General features: G+C 43.3%; 1 protein-coding gene across 5 annotated transcripts in view; it reads right to left on the bottom strand.

Moving 5' to 3' along the window:
• mgat3b (beta-1,4-mannosyl-glycoprotein 4-beta-N-acetylglucosaminyltransferase b) overlaps positions 1-21,180 on the bottom strand; it is a 59,146-nt gene extending 37,966 nt beyond the window's left edge. For 3 of the 5 annotated variants that reach the window (XM_076884642.1, XM_004574689.5, XM_004574690.5), the window contains exon 1: positions 20,188-21,180. The gene's annotated coding sequence lies outside the window, so the exon portion shown is untranslated. Of the gene's footprint in view, positions 1-16,664; positions 17,772-20,187 lie in introns of those variants that run through there. The other 2 variants (XM_004574692.6, XM_004574691.5) reach the window with 1 other exon arrangement.
• Positions 21,181-21,541: the final 361 nt, after the last annotated feature.

The raw sequence follows: 21,541 nt of genomic DNA, 5'->3' as shown, positions 1-21,541 counted from the left end.
TATATCCAGCCAATCCTGGCAACACACATTGGGTGCTATATTTTTAATGCCAAATTACTGAGAGAGAATAAAACAAGCATGTGCAATTTGTGCCCACAAGCCACCACAATCCAGAAGTGATGACCTGCCACTGATAAGTCCTGAAAACCCTTTCTGTTGAGGTAAATATAGCCCCTCGTTGATAGACGCAGAATGTCACTTGGGTACAACCCTGAGTGACGGGAGACAAATTTAAAAAATAAAATAAGCAAATAAGCAAACGGTCCATCAGGCTTCTCCACCTGCCTCTGGAGAGAAAAGTGAAAGGAGGGAGAGGTGACTGGCAGCTCATTATACTCTGCAAGACAACCTGTTAATGATACAGGCAGTGGGTGAATGTGACACTCAGCTAGCGCCTTACCCCTACTAAGATGGGAGAACATGTAATCACGCACACACAGGCAACTAAAGCAGACAAAAATAACACTGGAAATTTGGTCATTTTCTTAAGTAACCATCAGACTAGTTTCTGTGAAGGCGTAGCTGCTTTGGGACAGATGCTGCAGGCAGCGCTGAGAGCATAAATTAGAGATACTCGACTGACCGGCAGAAAACTCACATGAAGTATATTTAGGCACAGATGCACTGCTCACGCCTGATAAACAAATGAAGTCCAAGTTCCTGCAAATCGAGCTGTTGTATAGTTGCATGTGTGCCGTTTTGCATACATAAAAGCCACTGAAACTGAAAACTGAGAATTGGTAGTTTTGCTCAGCAGAAAGTTTGATTTTTAGAACGCTCGAGCCTAACGATAGCTGGCATACAGTTAGCCAGTAGCGTCCCTTTGCCGATTGGACGATAAAACCTCAACTTGATCTTTCATATCTTGAAACTGGAGGTTCAGGCATGAATTTCGATGTCTCTCCACAGCACGTGAACACCCATGACTCCTTTTCTCCTCCACTTTGACGTACTACATGTGTGGGTGGTCTCTAGCCACATATGTAAAATGCAGTTAGTGAGAAGGGAGATGCCATTCCCAGCAACTGTATAGAAACACAGTGGGTGAACATGGCGGCTTCCGAAAATCCCCAAACCCACTTCTAATTTTATGTATCAGCTTGTTGGAACATATATAATTATGTAATTAAACACTATTCTGCGTATATCCACAAGTACAATATCCAACTTTACCTTTAAAAGAAACATTCTCCGACGGGTGACCATGAACAAAATAGATTTTTTCTCTCAGCTCTCTCCGTGGATGGACTGGATGTTTCTATAGTGACATCACCAGATATCATTTTTCAGTACATTTGCTGGGCTGGGATAAGCAGCCAAATCTGATTAAACCCTGGATGACCGTCCTCTGGGATTTGCGATTTCTAAATCATCCATCAGCTCGAGCTACCTGTTCCCAAAACCAAACACCTGCTTCTGACTCTATTCTTAGTTTAATAATAACAACATTTGTTGCTCCCAGTTCTTTTTTGTTTGCCATCTGCGTCCCATCTGACTATTTATGCCCGGAGGTTTCATGAACTGAGCCTCACTTAGAGTTAAAGCCAGTCTATAGCCTCGCTGATATGAGAACCTCTACAGCTACCCCAGTTGGAAACCCACTGTATGATAAATCATTCAAATAAAACCATCAGAGAAGTTGAATTACCTTCTTTAGTCGACGTACTCGCAGCCCACTGAACTCTATACGCTGACAACAGTTCACAAACCAAAGCCTGTGACTTATGCTTGCTGACAACAGTGTGCTGCAAAGTTTCACCTCTGAAACACACCAGCAGCCCTCCACTTCACTGCTCATTCAATTTCCTGCTCCTTTGCATTGCTTACATTTTACATTTTCTGGCACGAGGAGAAGAATAAGGTTCATTTCCTGGATCACTTCTGTTTCAATCAACCAGCTGTATTAAATGCAGAAGGAAAAGCTTCTGCTCCCCAGCAACCAAGAAGGAAAACGACATTCCTTTAACCTTAAAAAGGTTCGTGGCAGAAAGGACTCGTGTGAAGAGTGAAGTAAGAGGGGTGGGTGGACTTCTTTAATGAGATTAATTAGCGCGAGTAGGAGGGGGACAATGTAGGAGACAAAACGTGATTCAGTGGGGTGAAATGAGTGCATTCTTAACATGATGAGTTTTCTGCATATAGCAACTCGCTTTGACGAAGGTCAACCCACCTCCATTGTTCATTTTAATGTGTCGCATTCATGTATATGTTATTGAGTGAGTGTGCATTGTGTTCATTGATTCGCTGCAAATGAAGTTTCCCGTTAAGGCACAAAGAAAGTTTTGAACTGACAACGCGACAACAAATTCTTGAATTAAGCTGACAATGGCGAGACAGTCCATCTGGTTGAATTGCAATTCGGTCCACACACACACACACACACACACACACACACACTCTCCGATAGATAAACTGGATCGTTTATACACACAGCCAGCCTCTCTCTTTTTGGATAAATGCAGCATTATGTGCCTGAAACAGTGAGGGGTACATAACAGTCAGGGGGCTTTCCTCCAACTTCATGCCCAGTCAATGAGTCTTTAAGAGCAAATTATGGACATTCAAATGTAACACACATCACTTTGAATACACAAACACACACAGTTCCTGTTTCTCATCAAGTCAAATTGCTCATAGATAAGCAGCAATAGCCAGAACGGTTTAAAAGTATGTTTTAAATACATCCTCTGTCATAAGGCATCTCAGTACAATCTTTTATTTTATGCTTAAAACTCGAGTCCGATTGACCGAAAGCTTCAGACTGAGGTTGACATTCAGCTTTCTAAATGTGTTGCCAACAAGAAGGAGAGTAGAGTTTCCTCTGGTAGGCAAACATCATCAACACCACGACCAGGCTGAAAGGAGTTTCTCCCACGTGATATTTTTTGCCAATACTGATAGCAAATAGCTAATATCAGTCAATGTTAGCTTCCAAATATATCAGTCAAAGGACCATTATTCAAACAGAAGAGTACATGCACATTTTAATGTAAGAGATGTATTACTGCGGAACAGGAGTTGGGGAGCGAAAGTTGTGCGATGATCACTCCAGCTTTTAATCCAACATATCCTATTATTGGGAAATGTTCGTCGGGGAAGTGCTTTCTTACTTCAGCAAGACAATGCTAAGACACATTCGGAGGTAATCTGAAAGCATGAGTGCGTATTAAAGAGCTCAACAGCCAAGTGCAGATGCAAGAAATCATTTGCTGATTAATGAAAAATACAATCCTTCACTGACAAAAAACAGTGATGGCAGCTTGATAATGACGACCTGCAGAGTCAGCACAAGCTGTACCTCAGTCAGGGAAAAGGACAAACAAAAAAGGGGAAGCAGCTTGTGACAGGAAATAAGATGAGAAAGGAAATTTTGAATACATGTGTCACAACAAGTTTCTGATCAGACGCGCGGCCCTGTGATCGGAGAACAACTGCGCTTCTCAATTTAATATGCCAAACGTCCTCACAGGTCACGAGCAATACTTATCAAAAAAAAGAAACAAGCTTGTATGTTTCTGGTGTGATTAAGTCGAGCGGGTTGGCTTGACTCAGGCGACCACAGAGCAAGATCCTTCATAGCAGAGCCTCAGTGGAATAAACAGCTCAGTAAGCATCTGCTAATGACTGCGGTAATCTTGAAACTAAGAATCAATGCTTGTTAGCAAAAGCCTCTGCAAGAAGTTGAGTGAGCTTCGTTGAGATGTTATGGTTGATGTCAGAGATGTGAATGGCTGCTGTTATTCCTACTTTTTGTGTTTCAGGTATTCCGTACTGGGAAGCCTCTTTTTAGATATTCAGATAAAGAGCAAAGACATCATGAAAGTGAGTGTTGCTGGGAAACAGGTAGTGGGTCCTTTGTTGAAGAGGAAGCTTCCACCTGTTTCACCCCAGCTCAGATCCATCTCGTGCAGGTTGCATGTGTACAACACCAGAAAAAGCAGATATTTTCTTAAGCGAACTGTGCACAGCACGATTGCATACATGCAGTTATTTACGACCACTTCTACCACCTAAGTGCAGCTTTATGTTTTGCAAGCTAATTTATATTGTTGTTTCCGTGTGGGTCAGAAACCCACAGATTGTGCTTCACAGTATCAAAGAACGACAGCAAAAAGAGGTCGCATTTCTGCATGACACGAATATAGACGTGTCAGAGCATATGTGAGTGTGAACAACAACACATCTAAAAGCATGTGTCCGCTTAAGAGTGTGTGTGTGTGCGTGTGCCCCCAACCTCAGTGTACTTTTTCCATCACACCTCTATTAACTCTTTTTGCCATCAGCGTAGATCCATAATATCTCCATGTCTCCTGCTCACAGCCATCAGCAGTTCAATAACACAGTCAAAATTAAGGTTGTTTTAAAAAAAAAAAAAAAAAAAAAAAAAAAAAAAAAGATTCTCAGATACTAATAAATATCAATTTTACCATCAGATTAGACACTTATTTGGAACAGCCGATATTAAATCGGACGATTCTTTTCAGAAAGGATGGACGTTCATATTACCAGCTACACGTGAAGCCAATCAGTCGCTTTTATTACTGATATAATCTTTATTCACGTACTTTTCTAAAGGAGAATGCTCAAACAGCGCTACAAAGACAGACATGCAGTGGATTAATTAGTTTCATTTAAAGTACGTCATATCTACGTCAAGTGCAGCATATCTGTGGTGATCAGAGGTCATGCGCTTTTCCTTTGTGCCATCTAAGTAAGCAGTGAGGCGCTGCATTAGTTTGACTACATTTGTTTGACAAATCTTATGTAAAGGAGATTGTGACAAATGAGTTGATATGCGTGATGTTATTTTACCAGTTTGAAATGAAAACAACAAACTAGGAAGGAATCAGTTCCCTGGAACACATTTATACTATTTTTAACCTTAAAAACTTCCAGATGCTCAACTTCCTCATCAGAATTCTTCACTTCCAAATGAGACGAGTGCTGACTTCTTGCTTTCATTTATGATAAGAAAACTTTGTCGGTTGAACATTATCATGTGTGTAGAACATTGACTGTAGTTCAAAATTCAGGCTTTTTATACCTGCAATAAAACAAAACAAATGACCTTTGTCAAATATTGCAACTGCTGTTAGTTACGCCTCTGTTTAAAAGGAAGGTAGGAGGTCAACAAGCTGAGAGATCATTAATAGATAACACAATCATTACTGGGTAATACAGTCAGCCCTTTAGCTTCAAGTTAAATTCTAAGCCTGGGACACTTTACTATCAGGTTAGCCACTTATGTGGAGCTGCCAGCATAGAATTGTACATGTTATAACAAACAGTGTTAATTTATTGGGATAAAACTATTTTTTGTAACTAAAAAGTGTTAACAGTTCTCTTAAAGTTAGACGCTCAGGTCTCATCTGGACAGAAACAGTGGCAGTTTACATTACCAGCTACGCATGAAGCCAATCAGTCGCTGGTAAAATCTTTATCTTAGTTATATTTTTTAACGTTTTTCCAATAGAGACACATGCTAACAAGCCTGAGACAAACTGAAAGGCAGTTTCATGAAGATTGGTCCAGTAATCTAGGAGGAGATAAGGACCATAGATACACCAAGGCCACTCTAAATGAGGCTTTATTTATCAAGCACAAATTCACAACAGTTGCCTCGAGGTGCTATAAAGACCCTCCAATACTGGAGAGAAACCCCAACAATCAGATGATTCTCTATGATCGAACTCCTGGGTAAAGCAAGAAGGAAGAATTCCCTTTAACCAGGAAGACGCCTCCAGCAGAACGAGGCTCAGGGAAGGTCAGATGTCTACCGTGTATGTGAGGTGACGAAGAAAGGAAAGGGGGGGAAGGAGAGCATTGAGAAGAAGGTGAAATCTCAGTTAGATTTCCTCAGTAGACTCAAAGATAGATCAAGTTTAGCTAAATGGCTCTAAGAAACCAAAGCACATTTTTCCTGTGCATGATTTATTTTTCCTCCAGAAATAGCAACACAAGTAAAAACGAGTCCTTGTCTCCAACTCTAAACGAGCTCTTGATGCTAAACTACTGTCAAAACAACAGACTTCCACCAGGACACCAAGAAAACTGACTGCATTCCACGTTGTGCTTATGTGTCAAATGTCATATGAAGAATCTTAGACATAGGCAGACGCTGTGTGTGTGTGTGTGTGTGTGTGTGTGTGTGTGTGTGTGTGTGTCTCTTGACTCAAAGACAATAAAGCCCATTCAACTCTGGAACCACCTCCTGTCTCTGAAATAGTGCTGTGTCACAGCTGCTGGTGGGGAGGGACTGTGTGTGTCCGAACAGCCACAAACACATACACAGAAAACTTAAAAAGCCATCTTTGAATTTAAATTACATCAATGTAACCAGCTCCAATAAAAAAAAGTAATGTGACTGCATCAGTACATGTAAGATTTTTCTAACATAATCTCTGTGTAGCTTAACGATCCTAAAATAACAATAGGTTGACGTGCACATTCAGGCATGTCACACAGAGGCTGAAACTCAGTTTGACCGATAGAAATCATTTGCTAAAAAAATATTTTGTTTAACTTAAAAATAGATATTTTATCATAAGGCATGGTGTGCGACCTGGACACGCAAGCCCCCGAACACACTGGGTCTCTCGCACAGCCTTTCTGCACAATCTGTCCTCCCTTAGCTGCTGATAGATAATAGTTGTGGTCCTGTGACACCCATTTCAGCTTTGTAGGTATGTGAAATCCAGTGCAAATGGGAGTGGTGTCAGTTTACGCAACCTTGACTGCACTTTGTGCGGTAAGCATTAAGAAGCATTATAAAAAAATAATAACTTAAAAAAGGAGACAGGAAGCGCATGATTGTTGCGCGGGGGGTTGCTGTTTCGCTGGAAACGTGCATCGCACTGTATAAAATCCATGGGGACAAAAAAAGTTTAATCAGTACACTTTTTAGCATAACTGTAAGACTGATGCTGTACATGTCACTTAATCTGACTTTGCTGCATTTCCTCTTTTTGTAATTCTTAGGAAATTAATTTAAGAATGTCACAATCGCAGGACAAAGCTCTTCTGCAAAGGTATTAGCTGACATAAGCCAAAAAATAAAGTCATAAAACAATGTATTTAAGCTCTATTTATGCACGCATAATATGTACCATTGTTAAGGTTTTCTCTTGTATCCTGTGTTGGGATTCCCAGAAGATCATGTCACACTGAGATTGTCTGCGCTGTCAAATTTCCCAATTTTGAACATATGGACGCCAGATCAGTTTTACATTGAAGTGTTTTAATTTTGGTCCAAAATACAAAAAACAGTCCTGGTCAAGACCAAAGCTTACTTTAAAAAACATTACATTTCAAATTAAATGTATGAATATTTGTATGGATATAAACATCTGGAGCAGCCTTTATAGTGCAGCTCAAATATTGGCTGATAATTTACCGAAGTGACTGTTTCAGAAGGGCAGGAGTCAACTGTGAATACGTAGTTTCCAGTTTTTAGCTTTACTTTTCTTTAGGGAGGAAGCAAACAGCTAAATGGGAAGCAAACAGCAGAGTTTATGGTTTTATAAATTACTCCAAAATTAAACGCAATTTAAGAAGAACAGTTTCTTAATACACCTTTTTGAATTCATTTAAGTGTCTCGCTAGAACATGGTTTAAAAGGGTAATGCAATATCTTAAGGCAAATTTTGTCAAATTACTTTTTAATTTTAGTTAACCTCAGTCTCCGTAACGTGTGTGCATTTGAATACAAGGCTTTTCATTTCTACGTAATGCTACTTTTAAAAATAGTGTCAAGAAAACTCTCTACAGGTGTAGAGCAGCAACAATATTTATAAGAAAAACCCAAAAAGTGAAATACACAAACCAAGAGCAGCTTGAGAGGCTGCCTGGGTGTACGGGGGGAGAAAATACATTTCCTAGAAGTGGATTAAAAATATTAACAGAAAAGATTTTGTACCCAGTAAAACCACAGAAACCTTTAGCCAACAGTAGTGAAACTCATACAGACTACTATACAGCCAACTACCTTCAGAAAAATAAAAAAATAAAAAAAATTGCTACACAAGGTTATAATAAAACTTTCAGAGTATGTTTATGCTGAAATTAATGATAAATGAATAAAAAAATGAAGGTAGAGTTTATGGTGAACTGCTAATGTCAGTGAAGTTCAGATTGCATAGCTAGCTAACACTAGCAGGCTAAGGCTCAGCGGCTAAATTACATCAACTATGAGCAACACAGGGAAATTTAACAGTAAAGGGTGAAATGGGCTTTCAATTCTGAATGTTAAGATCTTTACAGCGTGGAGAGTATTGATAAAACAAAAAGGAGTTTTGTTTAAGTTTATCAAAAAACAAAACAAGCACGTTTCAGTTGTACGACTTCATCAACGCTACCAAAGTAGACTCATTAGTGAGTTCCAATATTTTGCTAGTAGCAGTAACATGAATGACCAGAGTTACAACAAAAATGACCACACGTATAAGCCACATTCAACCGGGTGGTACCACTAAATGCTGTAAACCCTTGTGTACCCCTGCTGCTGTCACTACCAGCGGTCAGCGGTGAATACTATGGTTAAAGCCACGGATGAAACTTTATTAAAACATAGACAGCTTCTCTTTTTCGGGTAATTAATTAGGTGACTGGATAAGTTGTTGTCTCAAAGATTGTCAGACACTGATCTATGTGCTATGATGTGGAAAATGTTATAAATACATAAATTCATGTTTTAATTGAGAACTAATTATTTACTTTGTAAGACAAATTTTTGAATATAATCATTAAAAATGCTTAGAGTACCAAAAAAGAAAAGGTACCGCTGGGTATCGATACCAAATTCCAGGTAACGGCATCAGTTCAATTGTGAACAGTACCAAACCCTAGTAATGTCACTACCACTTACAAAGCAATAATGACTGTGCTGCTAAATGGTACAAGATACATTTGGCCATTAGGTCTATACATCACAGAATCATGATTCTTCAGACATGCATGAGAGGGGTTTTTATGCTCCGTACTGGATGTAAGAACACTGCCAGGATTTAACCAAAGACTAAGTTTAAGTACAGGATCTAAGAACTTTTTTAATGAGGCCCCTGGCCTCGAGCTTCCACGTGTAGCTACAGAATACAAAGCAGCAAGCTGCTATCAAGGCTTTCCTCCTGGCTGCGGTGCACCGAGGGTGGGCAGGAGTTTGGAGATACACAATGAATAAACAGTAAAATCAGGTAGGAGGAAATCCACTGAGATTCAGTGAGGATAACAAACAAATGACCTGTGCACACACACACAGTCACAACATCCAGCAACATTTCTTGAGGGGCGTGTAGCAAGCAGCTTTAAAGAGGGGCTTTCCTGGGCAAACTGAGGTGAAGTACAGCTTTTCCAGTTTTTGCAGCCTCCTGCGGCATTGTGTCTGTGTGTGTCTGTGTCTGCGCGTTTGTGTGATCGGTAAGCACTGGGCCACTTTCCCAGATGAGATTCTGGGCTGGAGGATAATCCTGATGAAAATGTCTTTGCTTGTCCTCTCCCTCTCATTCTCTCCATCCATTCAGCCGGCCGTCCATCCGCAGACAAAGAGTTGGCCTTCATCTTCCTCTCCCACCCTCGTGTTCACGTCTCACCTCCCTCACATTACTGGTGACAGCCTCCTCATTGACGTACGCATCTCTCAACAGCCAAAATGATGTGATGTGATAGCCATGCGTCACCCTTACAAATCTCATTGAATCACCGGACTGCTTTATTTGTTGGTGAATATGAATCATAATCCCCTCCTCCATCTCATATCTGTGGCTCTAATAGCCTTTTTTCTTGTTTGTTTCCAGTCCAGCTAGGGCTGTGCGATATGACCAAAATCTCATATCCCGATATAAGACGTTCCGACGATGATATAAATCACAAAAATGTAACATTTTCTGTAAATTCTGTGAATCTCGGGCAGCTCGACTTGCGTGAAGTGTTTGCAGCTGGGCCTCGTGTACCTGGAGTCGAGTGTTTTAACCGATGCATGAAACTATACATTTTTAGACGCAAGTTGTAACGGCCGGCGTTTTCTTTGTGAGTATTTATTACACGTCGTGCTGCGGGGAAGAGCCTGTTCTAACGTTTGAGTCTAAGGTTGATTTTTTTTAGCACCTGACGGCTCTTTTTTACTTCTCATCCGTAAACACTCTGCATCCTCTTTCACGTGATTCAGTTTATTTTAATAAACAAGCGGACACGCAGTGGTTTTACCGTCGTTGTTGCTAACAACAACGCATAAAAACAGGCGCTTGTCCGTCTGTAGTGTGGTTATATTAAATATAAGAGAAAGAGAGAACTTTAAGAAATTAATATAGCCACTACAGTGACTTTCAAAACGATGAAAAAAATATTGCCGTAAACAGTTTATTTTGCGACACCACGCAACAAACAATAGCGTCAAATGAAACGATAGACGTTTTTATATCGTCATCCGATATATATCGTTATATCGAACAGCCCTAAGTCCAGCCTAAAGCCTCATCTGTGGTCACCGCATCCACTGTTATATGTGACAACTGTGGCGTCATCGCAGCCCTGTGACGATTTGTCAGATTTGCGTCAGAGTGGCTGCGGCCTTCGCCTGAATAGCAGGTGTCGCCACCCACAGAAAATCCTTTTCAACCTCAGTCTGTTGTAGCATCTCGGTTATCTTTATATATTATGAAAATCTGACTTCCTGAATCACTGAGTCGTTAAGTGAATGGCTAATTTGCAAAGTAGATAATGACAAGGCAAGCTACAAACAAAAAGCAAGTGATGAGGAGCATAAAGTCAGAGGCTTCGCCCTGACAGACCTAAGGCATGTTTCGGTTGAATTTACTGTTCATTAGGGCTGCCACAAACGATTATTTTGATAGTCGACTAGTCACCGATTATTTTTGCGATTAGTCGACTAATCAGATCATCATCCATTGGACGTACAGCGTACAGCTTATTGCACCAGCAGCATCTGGTCTTATATAACTATCATTAGCTTACAGCTTGAAGTGTTTGTGCTAACTAAAAATAAAGACAAGATGGTAGTTTATTAATTTTTAATGAAATTTGCAGATTGTTTCGGTGAAGTTTAATAAACTCCTTGCTTTCTAAAATATAACAGGACACCGGAGTATATTCTCCAGCGTCTCACACTTCTGATAATCAGCTGTCTGCTTGACAGTTTTAGCTGTGCAAAAACTATAACTTTAATCTCAGCCAAACCGATTTACTCAGGAACAAATAAAATACTAAAGAAAGCCAAACAATAACATTTTTAAGTTATCTAAGTGACTTATATATATATATATATATATATATATATATATATATATATATATATATATGTTTAACCTGACTAGCGAAAGATGGCGGTGGGTTTGAAAACGATTTGCCGGGAGTCCGGTGTTCTCACGGCTCTAGTTAGCCTAGCCCCCGCCTAGCTAATGAGCTAGTGGGTAACAGACGTCTCCGAAAACGTCGGAGCGCTTTTGAAAATATGTGGTGTCTTGATAAACTGAGCAGATATTTGAGGTTTACACAGCTACATTCTCGCCTGAAAATATGTTAAATGTTTATTTTGTGACCCAGAAAGAATAATAAGAGTAAAGTTAAAACTAACTAGCTGCCGCCATTGTTGACAGCTGCGCTATGAATTCTGGGACACAGCTTCTTCTTCTTCGGGGTTTAACGGCAGCTGGCATCCTTGTACATGCAGTGCTGCCATCTTCTGTTTCAGTCCGTTATTACACTCTTAAATCCTACTACTCATTCCTGCGTCCTTTGTGATCTTACAAAGCTTCAAACGATGCGTCGACTATTAAATTAGTCGTCGACGATTTTAATAGTCGACATAATCGTGACTAGTCGACTAATCGTGGCAGCCCTACTGTTCATGTACCCATGCTCAAACATTCCAAGTCGTAACTGAGCCTACGTTTTCTATATTTTCCTCTATATAAAATGGTAAGTGGGACTAGTAGGAATGCATACACTGCAGCGCAACGACACACGTAAAGATTGGAAACCCACTCGAAGAATTTTGACACATAATTATTACGTGTGGTTTTCTCTGTAATGCAAATGTGCACATATGCATATTTGACCTGCATGACATTAGGGAACAAAAGTGACCCCAAGGGTCAAAATAAAGTCACTGAAATGATGAAACAGTGTTTGCACACAAAGTGAGTTTTTTCACCTAAATACACAGATGTCGTTTAATCTGCAAAACCGCCAAAACTGTGCTTACCCAGCAGAGAACTCGATACTTTATCTCAACTTCCTCTTTTTTGTTCTGGATAGCCAAATGCAAACCATCTGGGTCCACAGCACAGGCAAAACACACAGAGACATCTCTGCATATTCATTTCTGACCCAGGCATGAACTGTGCGTCATTTCCAGCTGGCATACAACTGACACCCACCCCCATAAAACGAGTGGCAGTGGTACATTCCGGCACTGCAGCCTTAATAAACACACATGCCAGGCTGAGGGCAGGTCAGGACCATTTCCTCACCTAGGTGGGTCTCCTGTCTCCACAGCGTAGACGTGGCTGTAAGGTGACACTAAGGTGACCGAGCATGGAAGAGGGTAGGGGAAAAAAACAAAAAAAAAAACAAAAACAAGAAAAACAGAGAGGGCGAGAAGTGGGTGAGAGAGAAAATGGGGCGATGAAGAAAAAAAAAAGAAAAAAAAGGAAGCGATACATGCTCAGGGACAAACAACTTCTATTTTGGCCTGCCGTGTGTGTCTGTGTGCAAGAGGAGGGGTGAGGACATGAGGGGAGAAAGTGCCTTTTTTTAGAACGGGGGAGTACCAACCAAACAGTGTGAGGTAAGGGACAGACAGGGGAGAGAGGGAGAGCAAGCAAGAGAAGGGAAATGTTGCTCCTTTGATGGTCAGTACCATCCGTGACAAGGAGCAGCGGTACGAGGAGTGCTCTTCATACACCCACACATACAGCCCAGCCGCACTCAAGTTTGACCTGCCAGAGCAGAAATCCATATTTAATCATCACAACAAGCACCCTAAAGACCCTGCCTGGGAGACAGAGAGTGTGTGTGTGTGTGTTTGTCTGTGTGCGCGCTTTTGAAGGAGGATTTATTAACTAGAACCAGCACTGTATTATAAGTCTGAGCTTTAAAATACAGCATGAATAATATCTCAGACTCTGTGAGAGATGCCCGTTGGTACAATATTGATTAACACACTTGAGAAGAACAAGTTGTTTTTTTTAATTAATCCGAAGATTTGTTCAGGACGAAAGCACCTTCAGCTTCTCGTAAAACTATTTGCATCGGAAATGAGTCCGACAGCAATCTTTATAGGCTAGCAGATGTCACAAGACAAAGACTGCTGAATGCTGCTGTAAGCCAAAGCAAACAAAGGCAGAGTAAGCGCACATACGACAGCGAGCAATAGTCGGGTCTCGGTAAACACAAAGCTCAGAAGGCTGATAAGTCAAGCCTTCAAATTTTCATAACCGGTGAGCAAGACTCATATATGCTTGAGAGACCTTTGTACATGCATACAAGATATCATTATGATATTTTGTGTGGTAACATTGTATCGATACAGGGACACCAAATATCACTATTAATGATAACGTTTTACCTGCTAGGAAGCAACCTGTCTGCAAACAGTTGCATTCTTATTTGGACTGATTGCAATCACTCTCAGAGAGATGGTCCAGTGTTTGCAAATAATCCACCAAATTGTAAACACAGATTGCCAACATGTTGCCATCAGTGTGAATGAGTCTGTCAATGAGTACAAGTTGGACTCTACTTAACTGTCTGCATGCTGGTTGTATTCTGGTTATATTTCTATTAGTGCTGTCAGCGTTAATCTCGTTAAAGTCAAGTTAACACCATAACCGCATTAACGCGGCAAATCCCAGTTAGCGAGTTACTGCAGATTGCCCCGTGCGTGGGGTTGCATGGCGCCACAAAGTTTAACTTTGTGGACAATCTGTAGTTGGAAAAAAGCTGATAAATTGTAATATATGTTTTGCAATACACAGTATAATCACAGATTATTAAAAACTGCAATAATATCGTGAAGTATGTAACAATTGTGCGGTGTCTAATCTAATGAACTGGAAAAGAAAGACTTGCAGAGCCTGCAAAGCATTTGATGAACTCTAAATAAACCAAGTGATCAAAAAATCATCTGACAATACATAAAAAAAAAACCTTTGCAAAATGACAACTAAAGCAAACTAAGGCTGTGTGTGAACGTCCCATCCTGCACTCGCTATCATGAACCTATCACCATCAGGAAACACTGCCTTCTCTGTACGAGGTGTGAAAGTTACCACATTAACACTTGCTCGTCACTTTCAGCACAGCAAATTTACTGCACGCGTAAATTAACAGTGGCACGCAAAACAACCACCGCGTGTCTTTCGTGGCGAGTGAGCTCTTTTTCTAGTTTGCAATGAGATTAAAACAGACACACTGTGGGGGATCCAGAGAACCGAACATTCATGATCCGTAATTAGATACTGACAATACTCGTTGCCATGAGCGCAAATATGGCGTGCAAACACACAAACACACAAAAAAAAACAGAAGGAGAGAAGAACAAATATTGTATTATGACTGTCTCTGTCACTGTGGAGAGTTTCTGTGAATGAACCTGTAAGAATTACTAATATAAAAGTGACCACTGAAAGAAGGCCGCGCGACAGGCCTACATCAGGGATGGCAAACTTGTTTGACATCGTGGGCCACACACAGCCCACTTTGATCTTAAGTGGGTCAGATGAGTGAAAACGCTTCCTTCTGTTATTGTAAAGATGTTTAGCTACTCAATGAGTCCCTAAAATAACATTAAAGAAGATTTCAGCAGCGCATCTCACTTTTTCTACATGACAAATGCAGAAAATTACAGCAGTAGTTCTGGCAGCTCAGCGCCCAGATTGTCCTGTATTTATGAAACAAAGTTTTTAGTGATTCATCAACAGACGATGAAAAAACAGAATCCTCTGCGTCATTTAAATGTCACGTTGCTGCTTGTTGCCCATTATTTATTTCCTGTCAGTGTGCATTAACGGCCACGGTGCAGCTCTTTATCAACAGGAAACGCTGTAAAACGGATTCAAATGCAGCAAAAACTCCACAAATTTAAAACCACCGGTGTTTTTATTTAATAGACCTGGCCTCGATCACACACACACACACACACACACACACACACACACACACACACACACACACACACACACACGTGCAGCTGACATGATAGCTTCTCAGCTCTCAGCATAGAACACCAGAGCGCCACCTTTCACCTGTTGAGCTGCGAGATGTTATTTTTATCAGCGCAGCTCGTCGCGTGACAGCGACAGTGGCGGGAAAACTCTGTAGCTGTTCGTTCATCCAGGCATCAAACACTCCCCGACCGTCTAATGAGGACTGGGAACACTCAAGCCTAAGGCGAGGTGGGGGGGTGCACCTTCCCACTTCCCCCAAATACCCCTTCCCGAGTGCTGTCTTTAAACACTTGATCCTGCAGCACATGTGGGCAGAAGGGGCTGATCGTGATGCAGGTATGTGCAGGAGATCTGGATTAGATTACACTGGATAAACACATGAGAGGGATTCCAAATCAGCACTCTCCTTTTTTATCCACGTTTCATGCAACGCTCAGTCTTTTCTAGGGCAGGGTCTGTATGCACACGGCGTGAAATAAGATGTCAAACAAGGAAAGAGATGTATGTGTTTGTCAGACTGACTCTCCAGGAATAGTGGGAGCACAGCCAGCAGGCCCAGCCCAGTGAGTGAGTGTGCGCGTTTGTCTACAGATGCCAGATCAGAGGTGGAACACAGCTCAATTCCCCCAGCAGCAGCAGAGGCAAGCTGTGCACGTAACCTGCTAGTGGGGTGAGCTCAGTACGATCTTCACATCCTGGAAGCTGGGACGACTCCAGCTTGTGCACAGCACAGATTACAGCCATGGCGGTAATGATGCAACATAGATATTGTATGATCCAGGTACATTTACACTGATTATTTTGAAGCTTTTCCTGCCGTGTTGCTGAGTCGTTTACCCGCCGGCTGGAGGAGACAATGGCTTCTAACTGCTTTAGTGCTCGCCCTGTGCCTCAGCACTGAAAACAACGCACTCACAACAAACGGAATAAAGATCATGTTAGCAGTAACTGCTGGGACCAACGTGGCCTCCAGGATAATTCGGCTTCCCTCAGCTCCAGTTTCATCAGCAGCACTCCTCAGTGTGGAGGTGAGCTAGAGTTACTCTAAGCAGGAGCCAGTCATCCTTTACATTCCCTTCAACATCGTTCTCCATTTTAAACCCGCTCAGCAGGAAACTTGCTTCCCCCAAACGAGTGATGGCGACCGGGATCCATTTACATTCATCCAGCAGCTGCTGAACCGGGCTACAACTGTTCCACTTCAGGAGCGTGCAGAAAATGTGGCACGGGCTAAAACTGCATGCTCCAGAATCAGAACTAGTTTCAGTTGCAACACTTTTTGGTTACCACTTTTGACACTTCTCACTTCATCCCTCACTGCACATGCAAGCGTTTCTCAAAGATCCCTTCAAGACCCGTTTCAGATCACTTTGAAAACAGCTCTGCTTAAACGGCGCAACATTCTGGACCCCGGTCCACCTTGCAGGCCACTTTAAAAAGGGGGCCTGAGGAGGCATTCACACAAACATTTTTCAGGCTTCTTACCTCAACCCGCTCTGTGCCCTCACACACGGTCACGCTGAACTGTGAATTTGTCACTTTTTGCTTTCACTTCTTAGGCTGAAACCCAAGAAAAGCGGAACTTTTCAAGCAATCTGTGAAAAAAAAAAAAGAGGTCGAAGCAGCTGCATGTGCAGCCAGCTGTTGGGCATCAGGAAGTGACGATGGTGGCGGCGAGTTAGCGCATGAACAGAGCTGGCAGCAGGCAGCTGGCCTGCTTCATGCTGAGTGCTAATCAAAGCTCTGTTAACTTGGTGAGCGACTGATTGGCACTAACATGATCACACCTGTTGGGCACACCCACTGCCAGCAGCTAAAGCAACACATGCAGGTGGCTCCACCCTAATTCTGAAAATAGTATTCCTTTGTGTGTGTTTTGTGGGTTGTTGCACTACCCGTGTTTACATCCACTCTACTGCAATACTAGAAAGCCAATCCTAGTGAACAAAAATCAGCCAGCTCTTGCTTTGTTTGGGATTTTCCTTCGTTCATGCAAATCTGTCTTCACTGCCCTTTTGCTGTCCTTCAGTGGCGTTCGCACACTGCAGGATATCAGATGTCCGCCTCCATCTGCTTATAACAACAAGACTGGTTTGTGGCCGTTTCCTGCACACATTCTCGCTTTTTAAAAAAAATTCTTATTACAAATTTCAGCGCATTTGACTCAAGAAGCAACGGAGAGGCTGCCGTTTCCTTCTGAGATTCGAGAGCGTCAAAATCCTTCTCGAACTTGATCTGCAGTCAATGCAATATTATCATTACAAGACATTTGACTCTTGGGCGAGTTGGCACTAACAGCTGATTTCCTAACAAAAAAAGGAAGAACAAAGAAGAAAAGAAAAGGGAGAGCCTTCGAAACAGGATGTAGTGCAACAGGAAAAAGGCTGCTGATCTGGGCGCGTAAACCCAGATCACCCCTGGCAATTTTAACTGACAGCCTCTCTGTGTGCCAGCAAAGCCATTTGTTTCGGCCTTGCAACCTGAGTCGCAGGCTGGGGGGGGGGTGGCGGCGGGGGAAGATAGAGGGCACGCATTAATGAAAAAACTGTATGAGAGGAGAAAAGGATGAAAGAATGCATGCTGATTGAACTACAGAGAAGAGGTTTTGTGTATACTATAACCTAAAATTTGATCACGTTTTGAAAAAGCTTCAGCATTCCTCGTATTAGAAACCGGGCGGATGATGGGACCAGCAGCGAAGTTTGTTTTCTGCTGCCGCTGGGAAAAACAGACAGAGGACAAATCATCTGTCGGTCTGCGTTTCGCGGCCTTAAACGACAGGTTCAACGCTTATTCGCCTCTTTGTCAGGAGTTAGACACAAGTCAGGGGTTCCTGCATTTGCAGGGTAAAAAAAAACAAAACGTGAGATTTGGCAGATTAGGATTTACCCGTAACGGTCGCGGCACGCTTCACGTTTTCGACTCCCTTATCTGAGGTTTCCTCTCTCTTATACGTGCCAGTAAAGCAGACCTGAAGAGAAACTCACAGCGTATGAGCGACAGCGGGAGAAATCTCTTGAGTGTGCTCTTAATCAAATCTGGCAAATGATGCGAGCTTCAGCTGTGGGGCTCAGGTGGATCTGCCGAGTCCAGGCAGTTTTTAAGGGCCCCCCTCTCTCCACCCAGGCCTACCGAGTACTAATCCCTCATCCTCACTAGTCATCCAGTGCATCCGTTCGCTCCCTGTCTTGCTCGCTGCACGTCTTCATTCTGACTACAGTGTGTTTCAAACCCTTTCAGTTTCTGCTCCTCCTCCTGCAAACACTACCACCGTTACCACACACACACACACCTCACAGACTCTTGCACGAGGCCCTGTCTCTCAGCATCAGCATCAACTGTGAAGTTAAAAGGCCAGCATTCCCGTGAGAGACGGTCTTTGTTGATGCTGCTGTTTGAAACGTGGGGCTGTGGGATGTTTGTTAGGACATCGGTGGACCATTTGAACGCACGTCGTGATAACTGCAGACAACCGCAGCAGCAGAAATCCTTCTGTAAGCTGTAAGCATGGTGAGAAACTTCCTGCTGCCCTCTAGCTCAAATTCATTTCCTGCCTGCTCTCTTTACACCCTGCCAGGTACTGATCTGGTACCAAACAGCTGCCAGGAAAAGTCGAAGTGTTAGCCCACTATCTCACTGTGGATTCAACTTAGACCTGCTTAGACCAACTTAGAACTTCTCAAATTTGTGTCGTTACTAAACAGACATTGTAAAAAAGAAAAAGCCCAAAAGAAGCATCTTTATCCTCGGAGAACTGAATGAGCGCGCTCATCACTGACGCACCGCTTCGTGTAGTCACACCTGGGATCTGCCAGGTAGTGCAGTCTGCTATTGTTGCACCACAGAGCCTCTCTAATGGAGCTACAGCCGATTAATTGTTATGCTCCAGAGTAACGGCTGACGTATTGAAACAGGAAGAGGTTTACTGTTTTCTTTCCACAGAACTCTAATAGTCAAAACCTTCGATCAAGCTCACGCAAAGCCTGCTCAATGGTGGATCAGCTTATTCAACCCCGTAGTACTCGCACCCCCACCGCAGCAGGGTTGGATATCCCAAAGCACCAGTCAGGGAGCAGCAGACTCACTCCTGTGGGAAATTAGAAAAGAATTCAGCTAGCAGAGGTTGTGTTCTGGTTTTGGTTTCACTTTGACGAGACATGGAAAGTAGAGTTATTCAGTGAAGGCCTCAGCTGTCGCAAACAGAAGTCAGCTGCTTGGAAAAGGATGATTCAGACCTCTAAGGTCATGTGCTGGGAGAACTTTACGCTGAGCTGTGAGCAGCGGTGACAAGACTCACGGCTTCCATCGTTTCAGGTGTTTGAAACGGCTGAAATTAGCCTCTACGGAGGTTCTGCTCTCATTCTTCCTGTTAAGAGGAGTTCTTCTGTTGCCAGCTGATTGCCAATTGGTTCCTTCCGTTATGCTGCCCGATCTTTACCTCACAATTTAGACAGCCTGAAGAAGAGTACTGTTGGGAATCTAATGGATGTATCTTAATGAGAATCAAATGCCAAAACCTTAAAGTTCCAGTGCACCGTCAACCCACTGAGTGACGTGAAACATGAGCACGATTAGCCTCAGCTTTAGTCTTTAGCATCTTGTATCGCTGCTTCTTTGAGGCTGATACATCTCTGCACATATTTCGCATCTCCTTCCAGTGCCCAGAATGGCCAGCAGACTAGCCTGTCATGGTGCTTGAACATCAAGTCTAACATACACAGGACAAAACATTTCCAATGAACCCAGTAAGGAACAATCATGTCTACACATCTGCTCCTGTCTTCTTCTGTTTTCAGCAACTTCCACAACCTGACTCGGGCACAAACACACCTTCTTACATTGCAGTCTTATACCCTGGGCTCAGTGCAATGGCAGGGGTCTTCTACACGTCACAACCCGCCCCTGCCCACCCCACCCCTGCACACTCCCCGCCCAACCTCCACATCCCGGAATCAACATAAAGGGAAAAGACAACAGGAAAGAAAAAAAAGAGTGGAGCATCTCTTACCCATCTGTGCCGGATGTCTTTCAGAGGGTCATGGTGGATGAGAGCCCTGCTGATCGGAGTCGAGCCTGTCGGTTGCACTGCAGAAGCCACTATGCCATCGCATCGGTGATGCTGGAGACTGGCTGATAACTGGGGCCGGGGTCTCTCTCTCTCACTCTGCTGAAGGCGGGTTACTGTGCGGTTATCTCGCCTTCGCTGTTTTTGTTTTTTTCCTTTATCCGCCGGATCGGATGTGCAGATAATCGTCCCAAGCTGGACCCGACTGGGGGTGGGCGGGGGGATCCTATGGGTGATGGCTCACAGCCTCCTCTCCTAGCTCAGCCCCTGATGCTGCTCCTCCGACAGACACGAGCAGCGGTTCGCCCCACAGATACTCACAGCAGAGGCACGGAAAGCAAAAGCCAAACAGCAATAACGTACAAAAATAGGATGGAGACGGAATGATGCGAAGGGACTCGGGGGTGTCACTAGTGTCGATGGTGCTGGTGGTGCCAGGCGGGAGATAGAGGGGGTGATAGCTGCTTTCTGCCGCGCTGATTGCCGTTTTCCGTCGTGTTTACGAGCCGCTGTCGCCTCCTCCCTCCGTCTCCTCGGTCTCTGTCCACGATGCGTCCCTCTCTCTCCCGTCCTCCGCGACGCCTTTTCCGCTCACAGGAGGAGAAGAACCCCCGCTACTCCTCGGCGTTCACGTATATTCTCATAATCTGCCCTCTATTCCTCTCGATCGGAGCTGCGAAGAGCAGGAGGAGGTGCAGATGAGTGTGCGTGCGTGCGTGTGTGTGTGTGTGTGTGTGTAGGGGGGGTGGGTGGCGTTGGGGGGAGCAAGTGGAAGAAAACTAAGGGAGCGGAAGGAGGAGCCCCGTGAGGAGAGAGCTCCTCCCCCCGTTATGCTGCTTATCAGCGGGACGGAGGGGGCGCCCATCATGAGATTTGAAAAATGAGATATGACCGTGCAGCGGCTGGAACATATAAGACTGTTATTGCTGTGACCTCACCTGTGATCCACGCAGAGCTCGCCTGTAAACGCTGCCTGTATTTAAGACACCCCACCCCCTTTTTTTCTGCAGAACTGCAAGAAAACTGTATGTCCATATAGCAGGGACCCCGTGAGGCACACCAGACCCTGTTGTTGGATACAGTGTGAGGAGACACACACACCGACTGCTGTCAGGCAATGTGATGTATGTCCTGAAGGGGGCGCCAGAGAAACAGCAGGTTGTAACTCGGAGCTCACCTCGGGCAATGTTGCCCTTCAGTTAAACGCAAACGGTGCAGCTCTTATATTCGTTCAGTGTTATTGAACTAGGAGCTGGTTATGTGTAAATAGTGGAAAAAGTGGAACACAGGGAATTTT

Source organism: Maylandia zebra, linkage group LG6 (assembly GCF_041146795.1).
Source record: "Maylandia zebra isolate NMK-2024a linkage group LG6, Mzebra_GT3a, whole genome shotgun sequence".
Classification (NCBI taxonomy): Eukaryota; Metazoa; Chordata; class Actinopteri; order Cichliformes; family Cichlidae; genus Maylandia; species Maylandia zebra.
This window is presented reverse-complemented; position numbering and strand designations above follow the sequence as displayed.